Here is a 17,860-nt window from a genome sequence, read left to right as displayed (position 1 = left end):
CAGTCATCTGAAAGGTTCATTAAAATTCCTGGTGAAATTAGGTAGGAAGGGACCCTCCTCATACCCACGCGGAGGGGCAGCCTGATAACTGTGGTCACAGAGAGGTAGAAGCGGTGGCCGCTTGGAGAGGGACATGAGGAAGGGCTGACCTCCAAGAAGTTCCTTTTTAAAATTAAATTCCATAAATGTTTATAGGGTTTTTATTTTTTTCCTAAAAGAGAAAAATCAGCAATTAAAAAAAAAAGCTTCATGCTTTAAAATGCCAATCACTGGGGGCTGGGGATTTAGCTCAGCAGCACAGCCCCTGCCTGGTAAGCGCAAGGTCGTGAGTTTGATTCCCGGTACCGGAAAAAAAAACCAAAAACAAACAAACAAAAAAAAACATAAAATGCCAATCACTAGTACCGTTGGGTAAATGAGGCTTTTCTCTTTCATTGGCTCTGCCTGCCTTTTTGGTGTTTTGGGGCCCAGTTTCTTTACATTAGTGCAACTTTTATCTCTTGAGCAGCCTTCCTCCTCCTCTTTCCAGCCCTGTCCCCCCTTGGACACTGGGACAGACTCCTCACGTGGCCAACCTGGTGTCTTAAGCATAAGAATCACAACCTCTGTATTTCATTAGAAAAAAATCTATTTCCTTGGGTTTTGCAATAGAACTCAGTCCAGTTAATTGAAGATTTAATGTAGTTTCTTAAAATCAGAACCCAATGTTAGAATCAGACAGTGAAGATTAACAGCTTATGTGGCTGGCTCTATAGGTTAAGTAATGGGGGGAAATGCTTTCCAGAGTAACCCCTAGATACTGAAGCACTAGCTGCTTTTTTTTTTCTTTTTCTGTCGGGATGAGTTTTTGTAAGGACCTGTCCATACTGCAGGCAGTGGATCTTTTATATGGAAGAAGAAAATAGGAGCTTGCATTCTATTTTATGTTAAAGCAAAATGTGTTCTTTTTACTAACTGTGTTCTCCTACAACTGTTAAAAAGTTGTTTTTCCTAAACTCTCCTTTGGGTCAGAAGGGCCTCCTAGGAGGCTACTTGGTGCTGAGTCCCCAGTGCAAGGCTTCCTCCTCATCCTCCCCAGTGGCTTCTCAACCACCTGCACAGCTGTCCCTTGCAGAAACCTTTGCACACCCGGAGCCTTCCCCAAAAAGACCTCCTCTGTCAACACCTTGACCTCTCAGCCAACCGCCAGTCCCCAGCCCACAGTCCCCACGGTGCGCCATGTTTACGTCCACCGAGGACCCTGCTGCTCGCTTCTCCCGCATCACGCAGCGGGTGAGAGAGCTGGGAAGGCTTCCACCTGCTTGCTGCCCCCGGGCACATCACCAGTGGTTTCCTAAGCCCCTTAGCAACTTCGGACCCCTCGAGGAAGGTGACCCCAGCCCTCCAGTTCAGATGCTCCTCCCCGCCTGCTTTTCCTGGCCCTGTTCCTGCTTAGGTTTGGCCCCTCCTGACGGTCTCACCTCCTTCTCTCTCATCTGCCCTTGCTCTCTTGTTTTCTTTCATCCTTCACTTCTCACCCCCCCACCCCGTACCCATCTCTTTTTGTCTCCATTCCCATCCTCATGCCCACTCCCAAGAGCTCCCCACGTGCCTTTCGTGTTGGTCCATGGAGTCTTATCACTGTTCACCTCTGCGTGATGCCCCTAGGGAGAAAAAATCATAGTCTTGTCAGCTCGTCTGACAGCTTTGTTTTCCTGCCAAAAACTCCTGGTGCTTTTCATGTAAATAGATTATTTGACAGATATATCTTATTATGTTCCCCGTGAGAGGAGAAAACACATTTTCACTTGATTTTTAGTTTCTATTATAAGGCTGATAAAGCACCTGTTACTTGGTACTACTCTTGGCTATCTTTGTTTTTTTCTTCATGGTCATAAGCAAAGTTTCTAGAGTTTCCTGTTTGTTTGAAGTTCAATATGTCCCAGCAAAATTCTTAATCTAGGTCTATGACACCCCACATGGAGGTAAAGGAAGACCGCAGGTTCAGTTCAAAGTGTTTAAAAGGACAGCTGGGTGTGGTGGTACATACATGTAATCCCAGCACTCAGGAGGCTGAGGCAGGAGGATCACTGTAAGTTTGAGGCTATCCTGGGCTATATACTAAGTTCAAGGCCATCCTGAACTACACAAAGAGACCAAAAAAATGAAAAACAACCCAAAAAGATTTTAAAAGGTAGGACTGGATGTAATATGTTGTGATTCCATAATTCAGTGACTTCTATTTTTAGTAAGTCAAGTGCACTTTGCCTTATGCTTATTGGGGTTTTATTGTTTTCAATCACCCACATGTCCAATTTTTGAATTTAAAGAGGTGCTTTGGCCCTGGCCTGAGTTGATACCTACTCCTTCCTCCACTACACCTGCATGGAAGGTTGCAGCGGACACAGAGGGGCTAGAATTCCCTGTGCTGGAAAAGCTCAGCACAGTGCTTCAGTATGTGCCCTTTCCTTTTTCTCTGGGGATCCGAGTTGTGGGAACATGGGATTAGGGCCCTGATAAGTGAGGAGACACCCAGAGACACCATGTCTGGAACCCGTGGCAGAATGTAGAAGAACTAATCATTTTAGGGGCTGGGGATTTAGCTCAGCGGCACAGCGCCTGCTTGGCAAGCACAAGGTCGTGAGTTCGATTCCTGGTACCGGAATAAAACCAAAAAAAAAAAAAAAAAACCTAATCATTTTAAAACCCAACACCTCGGTTTATGGCTAAACCTAAAATAAGAAAGCCAGTCCCACGGCCATCCAGATTTCCTGAGAGGCCTCCAGTATCCTCCACGGATAACCAAGGGTCTGCAGGGTCCCTGTCACCACCGCCATTAGAGTTCTGTATGTGCTCCAGAATGCTGAGTAAACACGTAAATCTCCAGGTGGTTCTGTCACCAAAGACTGTTTGAGAGGTTTGTTAGCACCTGTGTGTTACACGGTAACAGAGAATGTCACAGGTCCCTGTGGAATGGAGTGACATCTCTGGGAATATGACTGAGTATGGTCCATGTTAAAGCATGGACCACAGGAGCAACGCTTGACAATACTAACAGGCTGAGAAGCTGTTGTCACCTGCCACACGGGCTCAGAGGGACAGCTGAGTCTGTGTTAAAGCACAGGCTCCAGCCTGCATCCAAACATGAATCACAGTGTAAGAGGGCCCTGGGGAAGTCGAGTTTCTCTGTCTCTTTCTGAAAGGACCACTGTCATGGCTGCCCACCAAAGGCGAAGGCCTGGTCTAGGGCGCTTTGAAGTGCCTGCAGGGCTGAAGGCCAGTGCTCATGGGTCGGCCTGTCCACACCAGGCTGCAGATCAAGGGAGGAAGAGCCATCCAGGGGCCCCCAAGATCTCTAAGAGCCATTCCATCGGGCAGCAGTGCCCAGAGGTGATAGCCTTCGTGGCCTCCATGGCGCTGGCCTCAAACTCAGCCTCTCAGGACTGACAAAGGACAGAATTCTGATGTCTCGGGCTGTGGCCGTTCTCCAACAGCCCACAGCTCTTAGTCTGAGTCACTAGAGTTCACCAAGCACAGAGCCATCCCGTGGCCTCTTTGGTTACTGATCTAAAAGGAATTTGAGTTATTCCATCTGTTTGAGAGCTTTCTTTATGAGAAAGATTATGGCCCCTCAGATCATATTTCAGTAATTTAGGAAAAATGCCATTTCACCAGGAAAATAGTACTAAGAGGAAAGTGTTGCTTCTCTTATCCCTAAAACATCCTTTCTGCCCAAAGGAAACACACCCCCCACCAGCCCCAAAGCATCCCAGTCTGATCTTACCGGCCTGCTCAGTGAAGCAAGCAGGTTTTATATATTTGTTCCATTGACTCTTTCACTTAAACTTTTTTCTTATTATTTTGGTGCATTTGGTGTTAATAATTAAACATCCAGTATTTTATTTCTATGTTGAGCTTGATTATAGAATATTAATTTCTTTTGTTTCTCACAGCCTTCAGATAATTTCAGAAATGTTTAAATCTTCATCCCTATTTTAAATATGTGGTGCTGTTGCTAATTTCTTATATGTAAATACATTTTGACATATCTCCGGGTGTTTTAAGTTCTGTGTCTATCTTTAATTGTGATCTTATCACTATGATTCTATTTTCATTCTTAATCTGGGGTATTTTTTTTTCTGATGCACTCAATTTATTTTTAATCACCTTGGATATTTTGAAAGTGTTACTTATTTGTGTAAGTAGACATAGGAAAGTGCCTAAGCTCTCTGATAGACACTGAGCTTAAAAGATTGGTCTTTTAAGTGCCAGCTGCAAGGTTTTCTTCCCATTATCAGGTGCTATTTCAACAAAAATTGTTTCTTTACTGGACTTTTTTCTGTCCTTTCCATTTCTATCTTTGATTTTCAGTTGCCTGGGATTCAACTTACCAATGCCAGAATACACCAGGTCAAAGACAGATAGTTCCCTTAACTGTAGCATCTTTTCTCCTTTCAGTAACTTCCAGGCTAACAGTGAGGGGCAGGAAAAGGTAGCCCAAGCAGCCAGGGTTGGCCAAAGGGCCTGCTGAACTTATGGCTCCACGAGTGGCCTGCTGACTGAGGAGGGGGGACCCCCGCCAGGCAACCACCACACCTGTTTGAAACTTCCTGTCTCCCACTCCCGCACATCTCGGCAGGCTTCAACAGGGAACTCTAGAATTATCTGGAGCCCTGGTGCTGTTCACCAAGGAAGCAGTGGGCACAGAGATGGGCAATGTGGCCTCCATTCAGATGAGACCTTCTCTCTGACCTGAACACTACCAGCCACACAGTGTGACCCCTGCATGGGAAGACAGAAGACTTGGGTTCTCACCCTACTTCTGCCACTAGTACACCCAGTGGTAGCCTTTCTGGGCTTCAGTTCTATAAAATACAGGACTGGACGTTCAGTGCAGTGAGAATATTCTAAATGGAAAGACTTAGTTGAACAATTCAGCCTGTTTCTTGAAGTATAACTTTGCTCCCACCCAGATGGGGAGGATTTTAGCAAAGGAACGCAACCAACTGCTCTGTTCTTGAAGAAGGGCCAAGGACTTGAACCTCATGACATTATCAACATCCTAAGATACTGATTATCAATATCCCCAAGAGAGGGACATGCGAAGATCAGTTACTAATTACACTAAACCAAGGCTCTTACGGAGAAGCCATGAAGCTACAAAGATAAAACAGTGATTAAACTAGCAAAAGAGACTACAGCCTTTAAGAACTTCAACTTAGAAGGGAAAACATAGCCAGGAACTTCCTTGCTGAAACTGTGTTGTCTTGGAGTTTTATATTGCTATTTTGTATTTATTCTCTAAGATGTAAATATTTTCTGTTGTAAAAATGTAAATATTAATTATATATTTTGCTCTTGTCTTTTCTAAAATGGAAGTTGATCAAGGAATAAATCACAAATCATTTACATCTTGGTCTGTTTTTTTTTTTTTTTTTTTTTAGAAATTATATGCTTTTCCTTTACCACGCTTCAGAAAGGAAAGAGTTTCATGATTAAAGAGGGCCTTCATCCCTAGCTAACGGAAGTAAGATGGCGCCATCTAAGGAGGCAAGGATTAGGGGTCAGGGGAGCTCATTTTAGTTCTGACTCTTTCAATAACAGGTGCGCGACCCTGGTGGAGCCATTTAACCTCTTAGAACTTCATTCCAAAAGTGAAAACAGCTGCCACAGTTGTTTCAAAACTCAGCACAGTAACAGATGCAAAATACTTTGAAAGCAAAAAGCTGTACTCAAGGCACTATGTCTAAACTGCCATGGTGTCCGTGGGGGGATAGTTCATATATGAGGTGTTTCTGTTTAATATTTTATTTTGCTTTAATTTATCTGGGAACAAAACCAACAAGAAATTTAGTGCAAAGTTAATTTCTCCTATTTCACATGGTGAGTAATCACAAGTAGTTTATGAGCTTTAAAATCATTTAAAAGAATTAAGATTTCATGTTTATAACAAAATATTTAAGTTTTGAATGGTCTTGGTTTGACCAAAATTTCTTCATCAACATCTAACGTTCCACGAAGAAGGCTTTTAACAAGCAGAACTATAACCCAATGACCTGGAACTGACAGCTTACCTATAGCCAACAAGAAACTCGAGGAATATCCCATGCAAACTCTGCTTCAGAACCAAAGAAATCCCATTCTTAACTACAACAAACTGATAAGTGCCTTCCTGTTCTTTGTGAAAGACCAATACATTTCAAAAGGAAGCCATGGTGATTATTAGTAGGTTGCCTTCCACTTCAAAGGACCAAGAGCCTTGACTTTGGATGCTGACCAGGCTGGAACAGAGAGAAGCCTTCTAGATCACCTGTGCCACTCTCATCTCGTGAGGAGAGATTAGGAATTTATAGGACTCACCCAAGGTCACTGAACATTATGTTTCCTCCAGCTCATGAGAAAAACAGCTAGAGACAAAGCGAACATCTAGGCCCTGCACTGATGTGGCAACCCCATCCCATCCCATAAAGCTCAGGCAGAGCAGCATGGAAGGCAGGTAAAAGGGAACTTGCTCCATTCAGTTTTCGGTCATCTACAGGCCATCATCTTCTTAGACCGTCAGAGACAGAGCCAGTGCACTGTACAGTCTGAGGATCTGAGGTAGGAAACAGGCTTTTAAAAGAAAAGTTTTCTTCCCCTCTTCCTCTTCTAAGAAGCAGGATGAAGCTGCAAAGTGGACCCAGGAGAGGTGAGGTGCAGGCCAGGCTGTGCCATTCAGTGTGACCCTGAGCTGCTCCTGCTCTGAAATGCCAGTCCTGAAGTGAAGCACAGAGAAGCTCCTTCCCTGGTTTCTTTCCTGACTTTTCCACTCCCTCTGCCAATCGTAAATTTCCATCAGATCCTTGATGCAAAGTTGGTAAAGCAAGTAGGCACTTTAGGACACAATTCTGTTATTTTCAATTAGTTAAACCAATAATTCAGAAAAGAGCATTTTTTAAAAAAAATATTCTAGCCAGCCAGGCATGACGGTGCATGCCTGTAATCCAAGCACTTAGGGAGGCTGAGGCAAGAGGACCACAAGTGTGAGTTCGGTTCCCGGTACCGGAAAAAAACCAAAAAAAAAAAAAAAAAAAAAAACCAAGAGGACCACAAGCAAGTCCTATCTAGGCAACTTAGTGAACTCCTGCCTCAAATTAATGGACAGACAGATGAACACGCTGGATATAGCTCCATGCAAAGGCCCTAGGTTCAATGCTTAGTATAAAATAAAACAAAAAATCCAGCTATATTTTGTTTTAAATGACTGACATTTACAAGTTCTAGTTTAAAAGTCTCCAGAGAACTGATCCAGACTTGATCCAAATCTTGGAAAGATGGGGGAAATGAGGGGCTGAAGCATTCCGTAAGCAGTTGCGCTATGAAAGCACTTAGTGTTCAAAGATAATGTTCAGACAGAGGTAAAACCATTCTCTCTTACAGATATCAAAATGGACACATGTTAAAGATTTTACCTGGCTCACATGGTGAGCGAAGCAGACAGATGTTTTCACTGGTCCAGAAGTCAAATAATCACAAATCTCTATGGAGCGAAAGAATGTTGAGATGAATTGCAAATGAGAACAGAGTCAATTATCACTATCAGACAAGCCAGAATTTGCATCGCTATCAGTTACCTACAAATTACAAAGGTCTGCAAAGCTCAGAGACAAAGACCAGGTCTAGATTGGGTGATCCAGAAAAATGTGCAATAAGAGAGGCTTAGTTTGCATTGAAACACAAATTTTTTTCTACAATTGTAAAGCACAGCTCTGCTTTATTTAATGTCCAGACCCAAACAGACATTAAAACACATCATCATTTTCACATCATACATTCTGCTGGTAAATGCGCAATCAGGAAAATCCCCTTGGGCAGATATTGATGCAGCCTGAATGAGTGTTAACCTTCTGACCTCTAAATTCTCCCAGGCCTTGCCCTCCTTCTGTTCACTGTCTCCCCTACCCCCCATTCCCACATAGCTAGGGGGTTAAGAACTCTTGACATAAATAACCAGTTCTATAGAGCTGATCAGAAGCAGATGTCGGGAAGGATGTGACCCTCGATCTCATAGCACTCATCTCTGGCTGAGCAGTAAATCTCTAAGTTTATATGGCTGGAGTCTTTCCTCTGAGTTAAAGATGCCTCACCCTTCACATTGGTGAAGACTGGTTAACAGTCTCTTCGCTACTAGCCCAGTGTGCTGACAGTTAAGATGCTCTTAGAATAATGAATGGCAGTCTCTCTTTGGTGACCCCATAGAGCCCCATCCAACGCTACTTCATGCATATCATCATCCACCTGGGGTATTTAATTGGACTGGCAGAATCACAGCATCTTCGTACTGGAGACGAACTGTCTCCCCCTCCTTTTCCAGTATTAATTAAGGTGGTCATTGTACTCTTGCCACGGCTAACCAACAGTTTCCTCAACAGTGCTGGATCATTGCAAGTTTAAATAGTAAATCAGAATATTAATTCAAGATGTGGCTGTGACACTAACAAGTTAGTGGCCTTCACCAGCCCTTCATCTCCCACGGCCTCTACTTCTTCATAAAGGTAAAGATGAGGGACTCTACATCTTTTCTGATGTTATCATGTTCTACAGCAATGGTTGGAGATATATTGTGGCTGTTGGCATTTTCAATATTAAGTGACTATAGTTGCTGTTGACAGCTGTAAGTGTGGCTGAAAAAAGGCAGCATACAATCTTCCAGACAGAAGATTTGTTGTGTGGGAACTGGGGCGAGACAGGCTCAGATAGCTCCAACCATGCTGAGTTCTTTCCTGGCTGCTTTCTCATTGCAGAAAGCCATACACTCCTAAAAGGAGCTGTTAAAGGGCATCTCCAGGGATCCTGAGCTCCAGTAGGCCTTGAAGAATTCAGGGATTGGAGATTCCCAAAGCAGACTGTTTTACCTTTCTGGCTTTTGAAGAGTGAAGATGGAAGATGCTGAGTTAAATCCACAATGGTTTAGTCCCTCAGCAAAAAAATTGGCCTGTACGCCTCAAAAATACAATGTCATAAAAGAGAAAGAAAGACTGAGGAATGATCCAAATTTACCAAAAGATCAAACAGACATGAAAACCAAATGGATTCTGAGCAGAAAAATAAAATGCCGTAAAGTTCACTGTGCAGTAATTGGCAGGATTTGAATATGACCAGAGATTATTATAGCATTGCCCTTAGCAAACACACACTGAAGCATTTAGATTTTAAGGGGAAGGATGTCTACCACCTGCTTCTGAGTGATTCAAAAATAGATATAAAGGAAAATAAAATAATTTTTTTAAAAGGGAAATAAACAGTGTAAACCTGGGTGAGGGGTATGAGTTCTTCATACTGTTGTAGTTTTTTCCTATGTTTGACATTATTTCAAAAGATATTAAAAGACAATTCAATAATAATTTCAAACTTCTGAAACAAAATCATTTTGAACCTATATTCTATATCCAATCACTCTGTTATCAGAACAATAAATATATGTTCATATCAAAATAAATATATGTTCATGGCGTAGGACTCAGAATATTTCTTAGATCAGTGGTGGCGAACTTATGGCACACGTGTTATTTGTTTTTCTTTTAAGACAAAAGATGTTAGTGTATGGGTTGTTTTTTCTAAACTAAAACTTCAGTATTAAGGTTTAATTGCAGTGTTGGTACTTTGCGATATATAAGTGGGTTTTGGGTTGCAGTTTGGGTACTCGTCTCTAAAAGGTTTGCCATCACTGTCTTAGATTATAAACTGTCACTGAAATTCATACCAGAAAATGATGTACTTGCCAAAGAGGAAGACATGGATACAAGAAACTAATATATATGTATATGAATAAACTGTAAAGTTAAGCTTAAACAATTATTGTTTCATTGATAGAATGTGGAACAAACAAAATACCCATTAGGCTCACAGACAGGGTGGCAGAGGCTTGGGAAAGGAGAAAGCAAAATCGTACCCACATTATTCCTTAATCTGAATAAAAGGAAAGATAAAAATACTAATTAATTGTGGACATATGCAGGGAAGAGGCTGTGTGCTAAAACCAAAGGTATTGAGGTGACATTAGCCAGAATGGTGCAGTAGGGGGTTCTGAACATCTTCCCCTCCATGAAATCAACCAGAACAATACCAAGTTGTCAGAATCAAATTTTCCAGAACTCTGGAATTAATGAAAACTGACAGCAATACAGGGAGTATTCAAGAAAACTGGCTGGAACTTGCTAAGAACAAGGTTTGTAGTTTTAACTTGCCCTATTTCCATGCTGCCCCTGAGCTCAACCTGGCAGTCACTAGGGGTAGGGTGATGGTGGCAGTGCGGAAGGCAGACTCGAGGTGGAGTTCCCTCAAGACCAGGCTTCCGGAAAACTACTGTTACATAATGTGTCTGGTCACACCCATGATCTTGAATTTGAGGGCTTCTTCTTCTTCTTCTTCTTCTTCTTCTTCTTCTTCTTCTTCTTCTTCTTCTGCTGCTGCTGCTGCTGCTGCTGCTGCTGCTGTTGCTGCTGCTGCTGCAGCAGCTTCTGCTTCTGCTTCTGCTCCTTCTCCTTCTCCTTCTCCTTCTCCTTCTCCTCCTCCTTCTCCTCCTCCTTCTTCTCCTTTTTCTTTTTCTTCTAGAGTTGCTGTTCCTCTAGCCTCATCCTCAATTGTTTATTCCTATTCCAGTTCTAACCCATACCTCACGTTTACCCTGCTCTTCATGGCATCATTTCCTCTTGCACTTCACTTCAACTCAGGTTGTTTTGCTGGCTGTTGTAGTCAGAGTTTACAAGGGAATAGATTTAATACAAGACACATAATGTATAGGATTATTTTATAATATTCACCCAAATAGTCAAATACAGAAGAGCACAAGTATGGAGAACCACTCAGATTGCTTCAAAGCTCAGGGGCATCTAAGGACACCTAAGGATGTGACCCTGCTTGTCTAGCACAGGAACACAGTAGGATATAGTTATGTAATCATGACTTAGCACAGGTAAACACACATGCAATGGTTACAGCACTGTGTAAGGATGTAAATATGAGGTAACAACCTGTATAAGAACTATACAATGAAGATGCAGGTGGCTCTCCTGTGCTCTTGCACTCTTCTACTCTGCTCTGCTCCATGCTGCCTGCTATTGTTGCTGATGTCTTGCACACATGCGTTCTTTTACCTTGGGACCTCATCCTTAAAAGTCTCCCTTAGGCCCCCTGAGTTGGACAAAAACAAGAGATCTGTCCATGCATGAGAGACCCAAAGAATATAGCTAAGGGCCTTTATGCCACAGCAATGTCCTGCATGAGTCCAGCTAAAGACCATGGCAAAGTCTTCATGAGTCCAGCTGAGGGCCCAGAGCCCACAATGTCTCCTACAAGTCTGTACCAAGGATCTGCACTGGGAAAGTCCAAAGGTCAGTGGTGAAGGCTAGAAAGTCTGCACCAGCAGGATAAAGGATCTGTGCCAGGATGCTGAGGGCATCTGCACTGGAGCCAGGAAATGATGCTCAAGGTAAGGACTGGAGCTCCCCTGAAGAGAACCACAGCCATCCTCAGTGACAGCAAGGACCCAGCTCCTCCAACAATGAGAACTGAATTCATATCAGGAAAACTAGCATGACAGGCTTCTCCAGGAGAATCAACAGCATGCCATCTTCCCCTCTAGTTCTCTTCAAGCTGTTGGCAACAATCCTCAGGTGGGCCTTCTATACCCAGAACCACGTGGATTCAGTTCAGCTGGGTATTACGAGTTGACCGTTAGTTAATCCACCACTCTGTTCATGGCTCTAAGCATACAGAATCCACTGCAAATGTTATCTGTAAAAGACCACACAAATGGTTACCCTGGAAATGAAATTAAAAGCAATCAAGGACTGGGACTTTGGAAAATCAGCATGCTTATTCCTTGCATGTACCGTCCCACCATGGCTATGCTTTTGAGGAACTATAACAAAGTAATAGAAGCTGAGCAATGAGAATGACTAACAAAAGTCATTCCTAGAGGCAAAAAAAGACACTTTATAATGATAAAAGACCTCACCAAGAAGATATAAAAATTATAAACATATAAGGCCCTAACAAGAAGTCCCTAAATATACAAAGTAAAGTCTGACAGAATAGAAGGATGAAACAAACTAAAAAAAATAGTTGGAGGCTTCAATACTCAACTTTCAATAATGCATGAAATAACAAAGTAGGAGAACAAAAAGGAAACAAAAGATTTGAGCAACACTATTAACTAACCAGACCTGAAGAATGCAGGGAAGACTCCATCATACAGCAACAAAATACACATTCTTTTCGTAGATGTGAACATATCTTAGGCCACAAAAAAAGTATCAGTAAGTTGTAAAAGATAAAAATTATACAGGCCAGGCATGGTGGTGCACACCTGTAGTCCCAGCACTTGGGAGGCTGAAGCAAGAGGATCTCCATGGCTTCAGGGCTAGTCTGAACCACATAGGAAGGTCCTGTGTCAAAACAAGAACAACAAAAAAAGATACAGAATTATATTCTCTGACTACAATTAAATTAAATTAGAAATCAGTAACAAAAGAAAATTGGAAATTTTACAAATATATGGAAACTAAACAATATACCCAAAGGTAAACATGTTGACAGTGGAATAGGATTGAAGATGCAGAAATAATCCCAGGCACCTTTAACCATCTGATTTTTGACAAAGGGGCCAAAAATATACATTTGAGAAAAGATGACCTCTTTAACAAGTAGTGCTGAGAAAACTGGGTTTCCACATGAAGAAGAATGAATATAGACCTGTATCTCTTACCTTGTACTAATATTAAATCAAAATGGATCAAAGACCTAGATATAAAAACTGAAACATTAAGTCTGCTGGAAGATAAATAGCTGAAATTCTTGAAGACATGGGCATAGGTGAGGACTTTCTGAACAGAACACTAATTGCACTAGAAATAATACCAAGAATCAGAAAATGGGATCATATCAAAGTTAAAAGCCTCTTCACAGCAAAGGAAATAAACAATAGAGAAAAGGAGACAACCTATGGAATCAGAAACAAAATTTTGCCAACTAACTCCTCCTTGGACAGAGAACTAATACCTGGAATATATAAAGAACTCAAAAAAATCAATCAAAAAGTAGACAATTGAAATGAATAGACATTTTCACACAAAGAAGTGTAAATAATCAATAAGTATATGAAAAAATATTCAGCATCTTTGACCATTAGAGAAATGCAAATCAAACAACACTGAGATTCTTACTCCAGTAAAAATGACTGGTTGGGTTTCTTTTGTTTTTCTTTTTTTGTTGTTGTTTTGGTTTTCTTCGAATACCAGGAATTGAATTCACGACCTTGCGCTTGCCAGGCAGGCACTGTGCCGCTGAGCTGAATACCCAGCCCCCCAAAATGGCTGTTATTAAGGACTCAAAAAACAACAAATGCTGGTGAAGCTGTGGGGGAAATGGAATCCTTCTACTTACTTGTGGGAGTGTAAACTAGTGTAAGCACTATGGAACTCAGTATGAATGCTTCTCAGAAAACTAAAATTAGAAATTCCATTTGACCCAGCTATACCTCTTTTGGGTATCTTCCCCAAAAAGGTAAAGACACTATATTATAGAGATACACGTAGTCCCATGTTTATAGCAACACAAATAATAGCTAAATCTTGAAAGCAACCTATATGTCCAGCAACAGATAAATGGATAAAGAAAATATCTATACTACTCAGCAAAAAAGAAGTATAAATTTGAGTCATTTTTAGGAAAATAGATATACCTTGAGAAAATACTAAGTAAAATAAATAGGCACAGAAAGTTAAATATCAGAGTTTCTTTTATATGAGAAACCCAAAATATAAATGTCTTAGTTACTTTTCTCATTGCTGAGACAAAATACCCAACGCCCAAAGTTAAAGAAAGAAAGGTTTATTTAGTTCACTTGGGGAGGTTTCAGTCCGTAATCAGCTGGCTCCAAGGCAGGGTGGCATGGCTGAGAGGCAACCATTCATGGTGGCGGAAGACTGCAAAAGCAGTAAGACCAAAAAAAGGGACGGATCAAGCCTCTTTTCCTCACTTACTTTGTATGTGGGCTACCTGCCCTAAGGCAGGTGTAGCACTCACACTATCTCCAAGCCCTCTCCTTGCACAGGCTAAGGATGTTTTCAAAGTGAGAACCCCAGCCCCCTGTTGAGTCAAGCTGAAATTGCTGTAACTCTGTTTCCTGAGCTAAGGGCATGAATACAAGATGTAAAGGTTTAATAAACTGTCTTCAAAAAGCCCAACCCCCATTACCACTAAGGCTTTGGGGAGATATCCATATACAAACCACAACAATAAATAACATAAAGAGCAAAGTGAAAGAGAGGTAATAGGAAACAAGGTCATAGACCTTTGTGGAGAAAGAAAGGAGATCTAAGAATGGAGGGAAAGAGTGGACCAGGAGGGGAAGGAAAAGTAAAAATGATTAAGATGCAATATGTATATGTACCAATTCCCCAGAATAAAGACAGTTATTATGTATCATAACATATACCCCAAAAAGGAAAAACAAGTTAATGAAATGGAGAACAAAAACAATAGAGAAAAAACATTGAAAACTAAAGTGAATTATTTTAAAATATCTACAAAGTTGATAACTCACTAGATTAACAGGAAAACAGACAGATTCAATTTACTAAAAAACAGAGTAAAAGAGACATTAACACCAACCCAATAGAAATAAAAGAGGTTATAAGGAAATGTTGTGAATCACTACATGCCAACAAATTAGACAACCCAAGTTAAATGACAAATCTAGAGATGCAGCTGTAAAAACTGACCCAAGAGAAAACAGAAAATCTGAAGACCTATTACTAGAGATGACACAAGTAATTTTTAAAACTTTTCACAGAAAATCCCAGAATCTCATGGTTTCACTGGTAAATTTTACCAAACATTTAAAGAAATAGTAATACCAATATTTTATAAATTCTTCCAAAAAATAGAAAGCAAGAAATACTCCCTAGCTCATTCTATGAGTCCAGTACAAGTGTGATATCAAAACCAAAGACATCACTGAAAAATAAAACAGAGCAACATCACTTATGAATATGCGTACAAAATTCTCATTATATTACAATTTGCATCTTGCAGCATACCAAAGAAAGGATTATACAAGACCAGATATGATATTTATCCCAGAAATGTATTATTTAACCTCAGCCACCTTGTTTTCAAAGTTTAGAAATTTAAAAATAAAACATTTTGTATTCTAAACTGCCAATAAAAATATGGTTCAATATATTAAGATACTTATACTTACATTGATATTTTAAAAATAAGATAATTAGGAATAAATTTGACAGAAGACAGACCAGACTTGTACACTGAAAACAATAAAGTAGCAAAAGAAATGAAAAAACTAAATAAATGGAAAACATCTTGTGTTCATAGACTCAAAGACTTAATTTTTTTATGATAGTAATACCTCCCAATCTAATTTATATATTCAGTGGAATCCTTGTCAAAATTCAAACTGGTTTTTTATAGAGAAATTAACAAGCTGATCTTAAAATTCATATGAAAATGGAAAAAAAAAAAACCCACAGAATAGCCAAAACAATCTCGGAAAAGAAGAATACAATTGAAGACTCAACTTCCCAATTTCAGAACTGACTCAAAGCCACATTTGTCAAGACTGTCAGATACTGGTAGAAGGGTAAATATGTGGATCAACGTAATAGAACTAAGTGTCCAGAACACAACTTCACATAACAAGTGATTTTTAACAAGGATAACAATACAATTCAATGAGGAAAGAATAAGTTTTTCAATACACAGTATTGTAGCAGTAGACACCCAAGAAAGAATGTAACTGAACTCTTACTTTGGACAACATGTCAAGCAACTCAAAATTAAAAATTTTAAAAACTCAAGATAGACCCAAGTATAAAATTTAAAACTATAAATCTCTTAGAAGAAAATATAAAAATATATCTTTGTGATCTCTGGTTAAATAAGGCCTTTTTCAATATGACTCTAAAAGCACAAAGAACAAAAGAAAAAAATAGATATATTGACTTCATAAAAATTTAAAACATTTGTGCTTCAAAGGACATTATCAAGAAAGGGAAGAGGCAACCAACAAAATAGGAGAAATATCTGCAAATCATACATCTAACAGAGACTTGTGTGTACAGCAAAAAAGAATTCTTCTAAAAAAACAAATAACTGAATTTCATATTGGTAAAGAATTTTAATCCACATTTCTCCATAGATGATATACAAATGGGCAAAAAGCACATAAAAATATGCTCGATATCATTAACCAATTCGGAAATGCAAAATCAAAGCTACAATGAAATGTGTATCCACACCCATTAGGATGGCTGTAGTAAAAAAGATGGGAAAACAAGAATTTTTTAAACATGGAAAAACAAGAATGTGGAAAATCTAGAGCCTGATACACTGTTGATGGAGAGGTAAAATAGTATGGCTACTTCGGAAAGCAGTTTGGCAGTTCTGTAAAACGTTAAGCATACAGTTAGCATATGACCCAGAAATTCCACTCCTAGGTACAGACTCAACAGAACTGAAAACACATATTCACATAAGAACATGTACACTAATGTTCACAGCAGCATTGTTCACAAAAGTTAAAATGTTTAAACAACCCCAAGTGACTTCCAAGCAATGAATGGATAAACACAATGCAGTATATCCATAACATGGAATATTAATCAGCCAAAAAAAGAATAAAGTCCTGATCCATGCTGCAACAAGGATGAATCTTGGACGTATTATACAAAGGGAAAGAAGTGAGATACAAAAAAAGGTCATGTATTGTATGGCCTCATTTAGTGAAATATCTGGAAAAGGGAAAGCCAAGGAGCTAGAAACAGATGAGCGGGTACTAGAAACAGCGTGTCTTAGGGCGGGATATGTAACAATTGCTAAGACATATGAGGTTTCTTTGGGGGTGGATGAAATATTCTGGAATTAGTGGTAATGGTTGCACAACTTTGCTGACACACGAATACCCACTGAGTTTAAACTTTTAAAAGGATAAATTTTATGGTATGCGAATTTTACCTCAATGACAAATGAATAAATAATTTAAAGGTATTCTCCTGAAAAAGAAGAAATAGAATTTAAAATTTCCAAGTAATTAGAATGGAAAAGTAAAACAAGGAAAACTTAATCTAATAAAAATCATAAAAGAAAAGAGGAAAACATATAGAAAAATATAAAAGGTAAAAATACGTTCAAATATCTAAATTCACTAAAAATAAAGTGAGTATGTTAAATACCTCCAGCTAAATACTGTTCAAAAAAATTCATAAAATAAAAGAACACGGAAAAATTGAGATAAGTAAGAAGACATAATAGTCATAAATCTTCATACTCAAGCATAAATTCACATATGTGAAAGAAGTTTAAAAATCCAAATTCAAGTGGGATTTTTTTTGAGACAGGGTTTCATTATGTAATTCAGGCTGGCCCTAAATTCACTATGTAGCCCAGGCTGTCCTCAAACTTGCAGTGATCCGCCTGCCTCAACCACTGAAGTGCTGGGATCACAGATGTGCACCACCATACCCGGCTAGAATGGGATTTTTTTCTATTTTTTTTTTTTTGTGCCAGGAATGGAACTCAGGACTTTGCGCTTGCTGGGCAGGCACTGTGCCACTGAGCTATATCCCCAGCCCCTAGAATGGGATTTTTAAATCCACTTTTCTGATACTAAGAAAGCAAGTAAATTTATTTTTAAATATCATTTTAAATTTAATCAATAAATTTTATCAATTAGTTAATAAGCACCATAATGCTAAAATAGAATATGACTTTCTTTTAAAACCTTATGAAAGATAAGCTAAATGTAGCCATATCTTACCTCAAAAAGACGACCAATTATCAAAAACAGAAATTTGGAAATCTTAATTCAGTCCACAATACA

The sequence above is a fragment of the Chinchilla lanigera genome, unplaced genomic scaffold, assembly GCF_000276665.1.
Source record: "Chinchilla lanigera isolate Chin_1 unplaced genomic scaffold, ChiLan1.0 scaffold00036, whole genome shotgun sequence".
NCBI lineage: Eukaryota > Metazoa > Chordata > Mammalia > Rodentia > Chinchillidae > Chinchilla > Chinchilla lanigera.
This window is presented reverse-complemented; position numbering follows the sequence as displayed.